At 36.3% G+C, this 16,107-nt stretch overlaps 1 protein-coding gene across 1 annotated transcript in view; it reads right to left on the bottom strand.

The window, feature by feature from the left end:
- The window catches only part of SUGCT (succinyl-CoA:glutarate-CoA transferase), a gene marked incomplete at both ends in the record, with an annotated part of 338,773 nt that overhangs the window by 177,255 nt on the left and 145,411 nt on the right, over positions 1–16,107 (bottom strand). The window lies entirely within an intron of this gene.

Genomic DNA, 16,107 nt, shown 5'->3' on the forward strand with positions numbered 1-16,107 from the left:
CAAGTCCAGTGCCTTGAAACTTTCCATATTATTATGTGCCACACTAATTATTCTCAAAGTCTATGCCAGAAAAAGAATAACCTGTTCCATTTTTTAATTACAAAAAAAAAATTAATATCACTGAAAAATGTTGACAAAAATAAAAAAAACCTACAAGGAGGTATATACTTCTCCAGTTTCTATTTACTTACAGTAAATTAGTCATTAGTTTTTTAGTCTGAGTTGACATTTCTTTCCATTACACAGTAGAATCCTGGCAAAACAGAGTTATAGGTGAGCAGCAGCAACGGGTTAATAAAAGATGGTATGCTATTAGATAAACCTTTTACAGGTTTGCATCTGAAAGTCATAACATAACCTTTTATTTCACATGTCACTGTGACAGAAGGTTTTCAAGGCAGAGTTCTCGAAACTGCAAGATGTTAAACAGATGTACTGTACAGTCTTCCAGATTGAAATCATGAGAACTGTATTTGCAGCCTGTGTGTTGTATCCCCATTTTCTTTTTGCTTATCAGCCTTGGATACTTAAAATAAAACAGCCTGTTTTATGCCGCCTCCCCCCCCCGCCGGCCTTTTTTTTTTTTTTAAACAACAGACCCTAAAATGACTTCCTCCCCCTTTCCTTGCTTTTTCTTCTAGTCTGGAAAAGGTTATTCAAAAATGTGTCTTTTAGGCAAGGATATCTCCTTTTCTCCTTGTTCTGAAGGTACTGACAACCTAATCCAATTTGTTAGGGTATATACACAAAAAAAAGCAACCATTGTAGAAATAGGCAGAATTATAGCAGCAAAAATAAATAAATAAAAACCAGAGTTGCCAGACCTGCTTAAATTTCAGTTTGAACATTCCTCTGAACTACTGAAAATTTGATAATCCCCTCCCTTTTCAGCTTCGACTGTTGCTTGCACTCCAACCAACCTCTATTAAGAAATGTTTGCAGAGTCATATAGCTTTGCTTGCGTGCCTAGTCAGGTGCCAACACTCGTGCCTTTGAAGCAAATAATGCAATCCTATTTTGAATAAAGAGTAATTTGGATAATCGGGGACCTCTGGTAGCCTTCTGGTTCAAACCCCTTGTAATGCAAGGGCAACTTTATAATCAGATGAGGCTGCTCAGTCACATATTGACTGTTTCTAAGGATGAAGATTTCCCAGCATCTCTGAACTGAAGTTTATCCAGAGTGATATCCACTGTGAAATTTTTCTTCCTTAGATCTAATCAGAATTTCCCCTGCTGCAACTTGTGTCTGTTGTGTCCTATCCTGTTAGCACATGCTTCTGGTGGTATGATTTTACTAATCCAGTGCCACATGGAATTAGCATTCCTCACAAGGGCGTGCTGCTGACTCATGTTCAAAGATCTTCATGGTCATCACCTGAAGCTTTCTATCCATTCAGTCCCTAAAATGTACTGCTGTATGGGGCTATTCTATTTTAGGTACAGAACACAGGTGCTTTTCTTAAACTTCAGGAGGTTCTTGCTAGCCTATGTGTCCAACCTGTGAAGGTCCCACTGAATGGCAGTCCTACCCTACAGCATATCAGCAACATGCCCTAATTCGATGTCACTATCAAACTTGCTGAGCTTTTCTCAGTCCCACTGCCCAAGTCATTAATGAGGAGTTTAAACGATGCTGCCCTCAGTATGGACCCCAGCGAAACAGACAGTATCATATGTACCATTGGGTGTGCTAGAGCTGAACTCACAAACTGTATTGTATGCTAAATTTTCAAATAATAAAAATATGTACATTCACTAAATTGGACAAATAATTTTGGACTAGTCAGCATAATACAATGACTAGAACTTTCACTATATCACAGTGGCATTTATGGTGTGGGGTTTTGTGGTGATTTTTTTGTTGTTGTTGTTTCATTTGGAGTTCTGTGGGGGTTTGTTGGTTTGGGTTTTTTTGCATTGATGCCTATCTTTTAATTGACATTGCAGGTATTCCTAGGTATTCAATGCTATGGAGAAATGTGGCAAGTAAGCGAATGGAGGAAGCACACTCCTTGATCCAAAGAAGTTAAAAAAATTCTTCATAAAGTACACTAGACAAAAAAGACATCAGCCATCACAAGAGAGCTGAGTGAATCCATCCAGATATTAACAAAATCACAATTACTCCCCTGCCAAAAAAGAAAAAAAAAGTAAAAAAGGCCCAAAGAATTTGCATGGCAAAAAGCAGGAATAGGAAGAGACTGTATTTCCAACAGAGGAAAAGAAAGACTAGGCACATATGGATGAACTTCACAGCAAGTAATTCTGGAAAAAATGCGATTACCACGTAGCTTTTCATCCATACAGAATGCACACGAACCCTTTGAGGCTGTCAGTTACAAGAGAAAACAACATACAAAAAGGAAGAATATATGGCATTGAATAGTGAAATTGAAATTACTGCAAACTGTAAAGGGCACACCAAGGATAGATTAAAAAAAAAAAAAGAGAAAAGGAAAAAGCCTGAGTAATCACATTGCTGTGAATGCAGCATTGCGCAATAAGCATGCTGGTTGATGGATTGGGGTCAGAAATGCTCAGCACCTTTCAGATTCAAGTCCCCAGAGCTGCTTGAGTTTAGGAAATAGGCCAGAGTAAGTGCAAGCAGGTGGAGACCCCATCTTGTTCTGAAAAAGACATATACAAGTTGTTTCTATTGTGGCTGTCTTGTCATTTACCTTTGAAACAAAAAAACAAACCACACCAACCTATATTCCAAAGCCCTGCCATGCTAAACTGCTTATAAACATCCCATGCAGAAATTTCTGTTTCTCAGGTGCTTGGAGCAAAGGAAATGCACAAAATCATCATACAGCTCTTCCCACTGTTTGCAAAGCCATGAAGTTAGCCACACTGCTGAAGCATTAAGTCTCTGACTTACACAGGGCAACCAATTTTACCCAATCCACGAACAATTTTCTGCCTAAAAAAATAAGTGTTTCTCCACTTTGCCTTCTGCTGCTTCTCATCACTATGCTCATCTTGATAAACTATAAAACACAGTATTAAACAGATCCATACTAATAAAAACAGGGAAGTAGTTTTTAAGAGTGTAATATTTAACTGAGTTCAAGTCACTTGCAAAAAAAGGCAAGTAACCAGAGCTGTTTCAAAAGCTTGCATTATTTCCACAATACAGAAAGTTGGATTATGAAGCCAGGCTTTCTATCTGAAAGTATTTTTTTATTAAAACTTTATGTTTTAAAAGTTATTTTTTAAAATAAAATATTATCTAGAGCTTTAGTATACATTTTCCTAAGAGAATGAACAGTCAGAATACTCATTAATACATTTGAAGAAGCAAGAAGGGTTTTACTTAGAAGTTGAACTTTAAAATTAACCTCATGTCAAATATAAAGTTTCTAAATGCCAGAGCTGGCTAGCACTATTCACACAAATCTTAGACCAGTTGTACTCTAGACAAACTAGAATTAGAGGTGGCAGGAGGGGGTAGGAAAAAAAAAAAAAAGCAAAAAACCAAGTTATTTTTCTCCTCAGTATGAGGAAGAAGAAAAGATCTTGTTTACAGATGTTCTAACAGAACCAAAGTCAAAAATCCCATCATAATATTATCATAATAAAGTATCATAATAATATTTATGCCAGTGATCATCATTCAGAGTGGAGGGAAACATTTCTTCATCTCTCTCTTCTTATCCAGGACATGGTTTATTTAAAGAAAATGTTTCATCATCTAACTATTGTGTTCACATTTAAGCTTTTGACAATATTTAAAACCCATCAGTGAATTTGATACCAATTACAAGTCATTTTATATGCTCCAGAACCACATCTCTAGTGAAAGATTTGCTAGAAGAAAAAAGTATTAGCCCAATTCTATATAGCATAATTGTCATATTAAAAGAAAAAAGCCTCAGATAATATTAAAAAAAAACCCTAAACCAAACCCTGCCTTTAAGCAATATTTTCTTATCATGAGAGAAAACTGGGCCCAGACACCAGCTTTTTCAAGGAAGTAGTGAAGAATGTTTACCTGTTGGATATTCCTTTGCTAGGAAGGGTATATGTCAGTATGAGGCTATGAACATTAGGAAAAATCCTTTGCTTTAGTAACAGAAAACATTGTTAGGTCAGCAAATATACTTAGTATTTTACTTTCCTGAGAACAGCTGCAGTGACTCCAGTACAGGGGAACAAGGGGGAGATGGGAGAACTCAACCTTTTAACTGAACACACAACCACTAAACAAAGAAAAACGTGATGGCCTTTATCAGCTATAAAAATCTCCCTATGCATACTAGTATTCCTTTCTGTAACCTCTCTGGAGACTTTGAACAAATGCTACAATTAGAAATGAAACAGGAATTTGGAACATGATATCTTTGAGAAGACTGTAACTTACTTCACTTAGTGTAAATAAGATGGAGGTTTTCTAAGCAAGAACTAATGTCACATTTGTTTTCATTCTCCATCATCATTTCAAATACAGCAAAACCAAGATGCAATGTATTTTACATGAAATTTTTAGGCTAATAGGATGCTTTATTAAGGAATCACACAGAGCAGCAGGCAAGACTCCTCTGTAACAAGACTATGTTGTCTTATTCTATAATTGGTGAAATAATTCCTAATTACACTTTACACATACAAATCTCAAGCCTGTAATCGCTATGTATAGACTTTTATACTTTGGTGTAATATTTATTCCTTCCCACTTAATTGCATGTGTACAAAATGCTATAAAAAAAAGTTCCTGATAAAAATCTTGTAAAAACACTTGATTTTCAAAACATAAAATCTATTTATGAATCCTCAGTTACTTGTGTCACCTGCTGAGTAGTCAAGGCTGAGTAATTAGCACTAAACTCTCCACACCGCCTCCAAAAAAATAGCGGCCTCTATAAATGAATTGGTGATCTAATGTTAAATACTCAAGTCAAAGTTTATTTCTACCCACCCAAAGGCTGGCATCCCTACTGGCAGCTTCATCAGGGAAAAAAATTACAAGCAGCATATTAACAAACCAAGCTCAACAGCTCTCTGTAGAGCAGTTGTACTGCTTTTTCCGTAGCGCACCTCTTTGTCTCTTTCACTCACACACTGCTTGGATACATTAGCATTTCACATTAATTTTTAATTGGGGGCATAGCTAAGCACACACCTTATTGATAACTAAGCAAATGCTTCATTTCAATTGCGCCCACTGCCTGACAGACTCTGAGATTTAGATGGTCAGACAGCTACTTCAGCTAAGAAAGACCACAGCACTGGTATTTGTTCCTTTTGTTTGACACAGGTCAAGCTGACACAGAGGCAATAAAATCAAGGATAGCACACCTATGCTGTGATGAGTGCATCTGCCTTTCCTTGGGAAGCAGCTGAAGGCTTGTATCCATGGGATTTTGTATGTTCAAAATGAAAAGGTTGAAAAAGAAGCACTTTGTATTGCGAGATGACAGTAACACTTCTTTCTACACCCTTTCCTAGATGACTTAGAGAGACATAAACCATCTCCACATGCTTTCATTTCATGTTTATTTTTCCATCACTCAGCTAAAAAGAGAAGTAAAATGTACACAGCAAGAGTGAATGTGTTTGCATTTTACTCTAAAATAGGAAAGATGCCTGGATTAAACAGTCTTCTGCAATAACAAATACATTACAAGGAACCTATAATTTGCTATCTTTATAAAACCAATTGTAATATTGTATAGAGTTAGATATTTACTTGATTAGCCATGGCACTGGTCTTGCTGTGTCTTTAATTTCAATTAGAATAGCTGTTTGGCTGAGTAACATTTCAGTTTTTTAGACCCTGAAAGGCCATATTCAGAGGAGAAAGACATGAAAGTATGTTATTTAAATTTCCAAATATTTTGAAATTTCACTATGGAGACACTGAATGTTACCTTCCTTTAATAAAACATATTTATAACTGACACTAGTTGTAGCAGCGTATTTACTGAACTTAGAGCTTGAAACAGAAAAAAGGCAACTAAAAAAATCAGTCTATATTAAGGACCTACCTTCTGTGTTTCAAACAACATGACGTACAAAAGCCTCAGGCGTACATCCCTATTAAATACGTATTCTTACACTCCAGGAGTAAGATGCAATACTGAAAAATCCAGCAATTTCTGAGAATCAGGAACACTGAAAGTATCTTTGTTTTCAAATATATCAGTTTAAGGTAGAGGATAAGGAATAACAGAATACTGCATGAAGGTAATCTAAGCTCCCACTAGAATATACTATGCAATAGGGTAAGCTGTAAATAAATGCTACACACAGAAAATACACATTGTATGGACAAACATGAATTCCAGTTTTAAAGTTAGATTCACAAGGGAAATGTTAAAAACAAAGAAACAATAGTTTTAAAAACATATAAAGATGATAAACAGTGCCACAAAGGTAGAAAGCAGCAAGAATAAAGCACCTGTGTGCTGTCCAAGATTTCAGTATCAAGGTACATTAGAAAAAAATGGAAAGGGTAGTTTGCTACTGCAGTTCTCAACAGGAACAAATAGTACACCTCAAATCAGGTCAAGAAAGTCATTGAAAGACAGCCAATTCCTACACAAGACACATTAAAAGTCAGACAGCAAGCCTATATGGGAGACACTGGGATATAACAGAGAGATTCCTTTGTCAAGACCACGACCTTGGTGAATTTGGCACAAAATACCAAACAAGAAGCCAGATTTACCTGCTGACAGAATCAACAGAAATTAATATAACAACAATATAATTGTATCTTGGTAAGTTCAGAGCCTGAAAGATGTTGACTCCTTCCTGAAAACAATGACTCTATTCTACAACTTCCTTGTACCCTTTACATGGTAGTCCCCAAGTGTAAGGCAGCATCATGACATAGGAACTCAGGGGAGTCTTTTTGCACACTCAAGATGTCACTAAATACTCTTTTCTTCTGACCTCATGATTTCTCATGAGCAGGGGGAAGAAGAGGGGGATTTTGAAAAATCTCCATTATATAACTTGTTTAAACAGCAAAGTTTAAAACTCAAAACCTGTATCTTGATGGCTAGAAGAGGGGCTTCAGCTGTTTTAATGAAATGAGTGGTCTTGATAATCACAGGAAGTACTAGAGAAATCCTAACTTCTCCATTTTTCACTTGGGACCCTGTGGAAATACAACATCTAAAAGATGTGTTTCTGGTCATGCCTACTGCCAGTGTGTCTTGAGGACTGTAAGAAGATGTGTTTCATCATTTGGCAGAAGCTTCTCTCCAAAATCCAGCTCATGGAAATAACAACCCCTTAAACTGGCTCTTGAAGGTTGTTAGGAGACACAGCTTGACTCAGCTTTCTCAGATCTGTCAACCTAGACACCAATACGTACAATTCATCATGGATAACAAATACAACACTTGCAACATTGACATCAAAACAGTGGGGAGCAACTGGTAGGAAAGGATTTTGTTTCTAAAGATGCACGTTTTTCACTTGTTTTTTTCTTAGAAATTAAACTGGAATGTACAATGTAAATACTGTCTGCTTAACATCTCAGTTTATCCTTGTGTCTTTCTCATGCCATTCCCAAACTTGGCTCAAAATTCCTGAATTCTCTTTTTCTTCTCTCACATGTGAGTTAAGATTTCCATAGTTAATACTACCATTAATTATTTTTGATGCATTACCTTTACACTGAGGTGACTTGTTATAGCAATGTTTATTTTAATATGCCATTAGAGGCATGCATAAAAATGTAAATACATTTTCCTCTTATGTGACCTATGATGTGTTTCAGGTCGTTCTAGACAATTAACATTCAAATGCATCATCCCAACACCCTGTCTGTAAATCTGATAAAAAGAAAATTTAAAAAATAATTTTTTAAGAATACTCCTAGATCATTTTTTAGGACTTAAAAAGAAGTTTGAAGAGCACTTCAAATCAGCAACATTAATAAAGGCTTGCACATAATTCAATAGAAGTTTTAACCCTGAAACATATACTACTAAATTACACAACTTTTGATTTAAATTGTTATAATTAAATGCTATGGTTGCTAAGTAGCCAATTGAAATCGTGTGGAGAAAATTTCAACATGTGGCTGGCTGCTCAAAGTGTTGACATCCGAATGCTGTAGCCAGTTTCAAACTTAAGATGAGTTTTTTAAAACAATGGTAACACTCCCAGCCTGAGTGACCATGCTCAGTGAGGAAATACTTCCTGATTCTTTATAATCTGCCTACTGAAATCATCCTGGAAACCTACACAAAACTAGCCAGAGATGAGAGGGAAAATGGCTATGACAGAAAAAGCTTGCCTAATTAGCGCCCTTTTGTGGTGCTTGAAAATCTAAATTTTCCAATACCCACTCCTACTCAGCCTACATACTTGCCTTTTTGTGGCTCAAATATTCCTCCTTGTCAGTAAGAAGCATAAAACTAAAACAGTATATATTTTTTCAAGTTATCATATAAGTACAATTCAAAGAGAACATGTCAGCATCTCATCTGAAAATACGACTTTTTTTTTTTTCCCCTGCAGTGAGTGGGACTCCAAGATGAAATTAGTCTGAAGAGAGTGGAAAATCCTGTAATTTCAGGATGATGGGACCAGAGTCATGGCTCAAGGTAAGATTTTTATGTTAAGTTGACTACTCAGGAAAAGCAGCTGAAGATCAAATAATAGATAAACCCTGATCTGCTCGATTTCTGTGCTCTGTTGTTGGATTTTTTGTTTTATATTCTCCCTTACTGGAATACCTATAACATCATCTGCAGCAAGAGATACTGAAGTGAATACTTATTCTCCACAATATCATTAAGTAATTTCAGGTCTACAAAACATAACTCATGCTGCAAGGCCACACAAAACTACTTAGATTAATTACAAACCAATTTATTTAAAAGCAAACAAGACCTATGACAAAATATAGCCATTACTGACCCTAAGGAAAAAAATATATATACACACACACAGAGGCTATTGTCATATGAATACAAAGATGACAAAGTTGCAAGTAAACGTGAAAACAAAAATCCAATAGACAATTTTAAAAGTGATCTTTTGTTGGAGGGGATTATATACTAAAGCATGTCTGAAATGCCAGTATTTATTATTGATTCTCCTATAAATTTAGCTTAGTAAATTAATCCACATCTTGGTTTGTTATTTTATTTGGTATGGTCTAGAGTTGGGCAACCACCAGGCAGTATAGATAGTCTGACAGTCTACATACCGTGGGGCAAGCAAAAGTACCTATTTGTAACTGACCATTACTGTGTAACAATGTTTTGGTGAATGGTCAGATGAAAAAAACCAAGAAACCAAACAACACGTTTCTAAAGAATCAACGGACTGTTTCACCATATAAACTCTCTTCTGGCTGTGAGAGTCGATGGGGAGACATATTCACCTATTTCCCCCCTTCCCATACATACAACAGACTTGACACTCATCAAACTTTAGATAAATGCAACTGGGTTAATTAAAAACTCTCATTTAATTCCACAATTACACCTTTTCTAGGAACAGAAGTGAGAGCTGGGCTCACACTCCATGAGGAATTTTGAATGTTACACATAATCTGGCTCAGTATGTCTTCAACGTGGACGACCTCATTCTGACCATACTCCGGTAGCGCAAGAGGCCAAATATAGATTCTTTGAAATCAACTCATGTCAATTTGATGAGCTGCAAGGTTAGGGAAGCATTGTGTAATTCCTACAAGGACAGAAACTGCTACAGAAATTTAAGGCACAAGAGACAGCTATTATGGACTCCTAACACCAAGGCCTAACAAAGTCTGTGAGGTTTCAGAATTAGGGTGTTTTTTCTTCAAAACCTAAGCATGGCTTTATGACAGAACCCTTTCTAGAAGGGAATGCCTGAAAAGCCAGGTGACTTTTTGTACCTTTGAATGATCATGACCATAATGTAGTTTTTAAACACAATTTAAGTTTTTTGTGGTAACAGACCTCTAATGAAATGCTTTTGAGAACTTAATATTCTCCATAACAAGCAAATACATTAATCTATTGAAAATTAAATGTATGTGCAAGTAGTACTAAAGATATACAACTCATATGTACACATTTAAAGAAATTAAAAGAGAACATTGAAAATGCCACTCCTGAGCACCATTTGCTTGCACAGAAGACAGTAAAACCTTTAAGTGCATGTTTTACTTTTTTCCTGTTGGGCTCCTCCCTCAGTCAATGAGGTTAAAGGTATCCAAAAGTAGTTTGGTTTCTCAAAAGTAAGGTGCAGCCCCAGGTCTTATTTTAATATCTATCACTCAAATCAAACAATAAAACCCAAAAAATTATTTCCCAAAGGGTTATTTCTCTGATGCTTTCACATTAGTAGCTATTCTTTCCAGAAGCATAAATACTTTGTCTTAACAACTCTGCTTTTTAGACAAATCCCAATTTCATAGTTAAGAAACTAAAGTAGAAGCCATCACCGGTTTTACCCTTTGTCAAGTTTTTCAGCGTTTTCTGCAATACTGCATTTTAGAAGGACCAAAGAATACTTGAAACAGTTTCATTTACATCCATGAGAACTCTGTGCTGCTGCATGTCCAGTGTCAAGAGGCAGGCACTCCAGACATGAGGCACACATGCCTAATGATCACCTTTTAATACTTTGATTGAAGTGACTTACCCAAAACCCCATGTTAACTGTGTGGCAGATGCCGGAAGAGATTCAACTTCTGGCATTTGACTTCTATAAAAATGAAGCCGTATTTCGGCAGCCTCTTACCTCTTTCACTACTTTTCATATTCTGAATCAAATGAATTCAGATTTGACAGATAAGAACCTGTTTCACAAGGCAGACTAAATGTTCTACTCAACAGTCAAGTTTATCCTCCACCCTTCTGGAAGATGGTACAGAGGAAAAAGGTTAATTGATTTAAAAATATCACAGTGCTTATGAATTAGAGGTTCTTCTACCTTATGAATTAGAAATTCTTCTACAGCAAATAATGTTGTCGGTGAATTTTCTCATGGTTTTGGTTTTTTTGTATTTACTGTGACATTTTTAGAAATCAAAGTTCAGGTGTTGAAGATGATTAACCATTTTAAGTATCATAGCTGTACAGTTCATAACCTTGGTTTTGAGCAGAGCTGACACCTTTGGGTGCACACAAAGGACCAGAATGTGTGGCAGCAGGTGAAGGTTTATCTATTGCGTGTACTGTATGGAGTTTCATTCCTATTTTTTCACAGCCAGCTTGTCTCCCTCACCCTTAAAAACATGGGACAGCAAAAGAACAAATCTTTGACACTGCAGTCAACTTTCTGCCCAGGTCTCTTGGCAAAAGAACTGGTTTTCTAAAAATAAGCAGCAGACCTCCTGGGCAAAAGAAAAGGTGTAAGAGTATGTTGATATGGTAGACAACAGACTTCTAGAAACGTCTTATATAAGGAGACAATTTTATCAGAAACATTTCCTAATGTACTTCAGACTTAGGTGGACAACAGGCACCAGACATTTCAGATCAAACTATTCAATTCCACAAAATTAAAAGCAAGTAAAACCAAAACCTTATACTAGAAAGTATTGAGATACCTTCTTTATCATTATTTGTTCTTGCTTAGACAATAGCTGTACATTAGATGTCTGTACAAACAAAACCCTATCATTACCATAAACAAACATTTTTATTTAGAACCCCATAAAGACTTCTCCATGGTAAGTGTTCTAACTATTCTTGTAAGATAAGCAGGCCAGATAAAAAGATGGCACAGCAATGGCCACATTTCACTTAAATTCACATTTCAATTTAAAAAAATACTTCCCATTACAATATTATTCCTCATATCAAAATACAAGTGATGTCTCATTTTGAGCCCTTCCTAGAACATCTGGATGTAGTACTCTCTCACAACACACACACAATTTTGCAGGCTTTATATATGTGGGAATCACATACTACAAACAGTCTTAGAACTGGATTTTCCATTTCACTTCTTCAAACTATGTTCCATTCCTTAAAGCTTTCCACTTTAGAACAAAATCCACTTTCCTCAAATTCCCACAGTCCAAAAGCTTGAAACCATTTGTAATTTAGTTTAAAAGAGCTACTTTTGACAAAATTAAAGGGTAGGGTGTTGTTGGCAGTGTGTGGGGGGGGGGGTTCACTGCATAAAACTTAAAAATTGAAGTAAAAAGTTGGCTTGAAACACTAAATCAAAGCTAGGCAGTACACATTTTTGACTTAGCAAAACAGGCAGGAATAGAGCAAATTTCTGTTTCAAAATAGAATTTCATTTTAGACACCTTCATGTGGATGTTTTGCTTTCAATGAATTGGCATTTTTAAATGGAAAAAACATTCCATCGGAAAACTTCCAACCAGTTTTAGTATGTACTTAATAGACACATGCAAAATTTAATTCCTCTCTTTCTCTTCTCTGTTCAGAATTACTTCCAGACACATCACATTACCTCAGGCCTTCACCAACTGCTTTCCAGTTGCAGAAACCTCTATATGTAGAAACTCCCTGCAGTATTATGGACATGAATATAATTTCATTCCACTTGGGATAGCCCTCACTGGGCCACAACAGTCTGTTTCAAAGAATAACAATTAAAACACGATCATATTTGAAAAAAAAACCACACAAAAAAAAAACCCCACGCACAAAACACCAACCCAAACCAGCAATGACCATGAATAAGATGATTAAAAAAAACCCAACAGCAAACAATCAGACACACCCCCAATACCTAACACACTTTGTATCTTTTGCTCAGCTGTGTGTTCACAACACTGACTGTAGAGGCTTTTACCAGATGCTAGGAATTTTTTGCCAGGATGTGTTCAAATGAAATGAAATCCAAAATAAGAGACAGTCTGGAAGTGACTAGAAAAAAAACCTACCACCTTCATAAGTTTCCACAAATGATGAACTTCAAACATCACATAATTTCCAGCTATCAGATATTCCAATAGTTCAGTTTACTGTGTTTTGTTCTGTGTTGCGTGTTTTTTTTCCTGAGGCATATTCACAGAAATGGCTACAGAACTGTAATGGCCTTCTGGGACAGGAAGACTAAGGTTTCTGTAAAAAATGTTAAATTAATTTTTATAGTGATGCAAAGTCAGGGAAGGGTTGTTAAGGGATGGCCTCTTGCCACAGGGTGGAGTTTTGTTTTGGTATCCTTTTAGAGTCTGCAGGTGTTTGGCAGGAGCTGAAATCTGGGCCAGCTGTGATATTTCAGCTCCGATATTTCCCTCCCCATATTTCTCAGAAGTGATGCATCAGGGTGATGTCTTACACCTGATGTACTCAACTTGTGTGGTATGACTGTAACTGTTTTGGGGGGGTGGGGGAAACGTACCACTGCATGGCTTTCTTATTTATTTTTAACTGGCAGCATTCATATAGTAAAATTCATCAACAGGAATGTATTTAATCTGGTAAAACATCAGATGACAAATGATTTCTTAGTCCGCCCATAGTATTTTTGGGTTGTTTTGTTGCTTCTTGTATATGCCAGCCATTTAATTACAGTACTAACACTGTATAAGAAATTACATTTTGAAAAAGGGGGGAGTCACATTTTAAAGAAAACAAAGCCAACCCTTTAGTCCCCCAATTTAACCAGCAAAGATCATTGTTCTTTCATACTTAGCTGCAGTACAGTGCGTACCTGGTTTTGTTTTATCTTTTGGGAGAATTTGAATAGTTTCTATTAAAAATGGTATTCTCTTTTAAGTTTGTTTTGTTTGGAAACCCTCAAACCACATTGTATTTCATACACATGTTCCCCAGGGTATGTTAAATGGGACCATACTGAGGTCACTAGTAAGTTTTTAAAACGTTTTAAGAATTCCTTTAATGTTTGTACTATCTTGGCCGGGTTAAAAGAACACATTTTTTTAAAAAATAGCTTGAAAAAGTTTGACTATAAAAAGCTTCATTAAAATAGTCTATACTGTACTTTTAAGAGTTCATAAGAACTTTTACATTCTTTCCTCCCTCATTTTTAAGAAAATTGTTCCCTTAACTAGCCATTCTGCTCCTCTTTCTCTCAGCCTTTTTATCCATACATGCACAAGCACACATATACTTCAATCCACAGACTGATTGACTTAGCAGTACAAATGCCTGTGGTATTCATTTTAGCTTAAAAAATGAATAAAAGATTATAATCAGTGGGAAAAGTGGACATTTCTCTCCATTCATGGAAAAAACAGTATCACCTGGCACTCCAACTTAGTAAAAAATTTCATGGCTTTTGGCAGCATACTTGGATTTTGATTGAAGCTGTTAATGATATTAACAAAATGTCCTGTTGCTTTATCTCAGTTTATAGAATTTATACAAACCACTCTTGGCCTTCAGAGTTCTGAGGTCCTTTTAGTTAAAATAAAATAAAATTTGAAAACACAACCCACCTGTAGCTGATTAAGTTCCATTAGAACATTTCAGTCATTTCCTTTACTTGTCTTCCCTATCTCCTCAGGCTCACTTCCATTCCTCCCTCGCATTATTCCAGCCCCCTCACAGGATTTCTCTCTTCGGCTGGTACCAAGCCCAGTGCACCCTTTGCGACATTGCCAACAGCTGAGGGGAACGCAGCAAAGCCGTGACATCACTGACATCCACACAGTGCTCACTAACAGTGCAAGACTGAACTTGCAATCCATGATGGTTGCATTATGGATATCAAAATCCATAGATAAAATAGGAAGGCAATGGCAATAAGGGGGAGTTAAATAATGGAATTATGCTTAGATTGAATTCTGCTGTTAATGCCCAAGCTGGAAGAGGTTGGCAGAACCCAGGTATTACCCGCTAGAGGTAGATTAGTGTTTGATATGTACTGAATTATCACCAGGTTTGATAGATTTTTCTGGAGTCTTTGCAATGCCTGAAAGGAAATGACTATGAAAAACAGATTATTGCATTACAATAAACTCATTTGCCACACATCATGCTGCACTCATCCTTACGCAATGCTAGTAAGAAAAGTTATTAAATGCAAGCTGAGCAACATCTTTCCTAGAAATGAAAAAGCTCGCCATATTACAATGGGAGCGCTGTGAGGAATGATTACAAAGATCTCCTATGTAATGACTGGGATGAACTTTACACGTGAGCAAAACCTCACTATGATTATGGTACATTGGTGGTTGGGGGTGCTGGTTTTTCTCTATTATAACTGGGATTTCATAGTGCAGAAGATATCTAAATTATGGATTCTAAGACATTGCTTGACTTCTTCCCTAGAGTTTTATACATAGTCTCAGAACAGTTGTCATGCTTTTTGACATTTCAGAAACCAAAACTTTAGATTGGCTTATGAAAGAGCAAAGCTATACACAAGCATGTGTGTTTATCCCAGATGCAAGCTATCTATACTGGAGTTCAGGAGAAACATGAAGGTAAAAAGCTTTGCTTGGACTGTCCCTAAGTCTCTAAATCCAACCTATGAATAAGGGATTCAGGGCAATGAAGGTCTGAAGTCTTCACCATCAAAATAAGATTCTTTTTCTGATTTCTACCCAAACTTTTAAGAAGCTGAATATGCTACTCTCTTATTTGCTGGTTTGCTGGATGGCCTCTTAGATATATAAAATTACACCACCACCCCACCTTTATATAAGTGATATAAAGTAGATATCATAGCAATACCTTAAAATGTCAACACTCTTCCAGATTTCAACAAAGAGGAGGAAAGAACTGCAGTCTCTTCCCCCCTTGCATCTCCCACCACCTTGAACAGAACAATAACTGTGGGAAAATGCTTCATGGGGCAGGCAGCACCAGGAATGAAATGTATAACATACAGCACTGCCACAAACACTGAAATTTCATTTACAATACTAACAAGAGCAGAGTGTCCAACTCACTTAATTGTGAGCCAAGTGTTTGGCTCAGAAATACATTTTCAAGAAAATAAGAAAAACCAATAGAAAAAAAAAATAGAAAAATCAATATAATAGAGGAGATCAGCATTGTCCTTTATGGGAAAAGGTTTTGAACTACCTGCCATACACTAATATCTGACTGCAAAGAACTGTGATACCTTTTATGGATATGTAATAACCTGAAATAGATGTACACATATGTATCATTGCAATATATATATAAATAATATTTAGGTGAATTCTAACGAGACAACCAAACTAAGCACTTTACAATTTGGAAGGAA

Source organism: Gallinula chloropus (genome assembly GCF_964237585.1).
Source record: "Gallinula chloropus genome assembly, chromosome: 2".
In the NCBI taxonomy this organism is placed as follows: Eukaryota; Metazoa; Chordata; class Aves; order Gruiformes; family Rallidae; genus Gallinula; species Gallinula chloropus.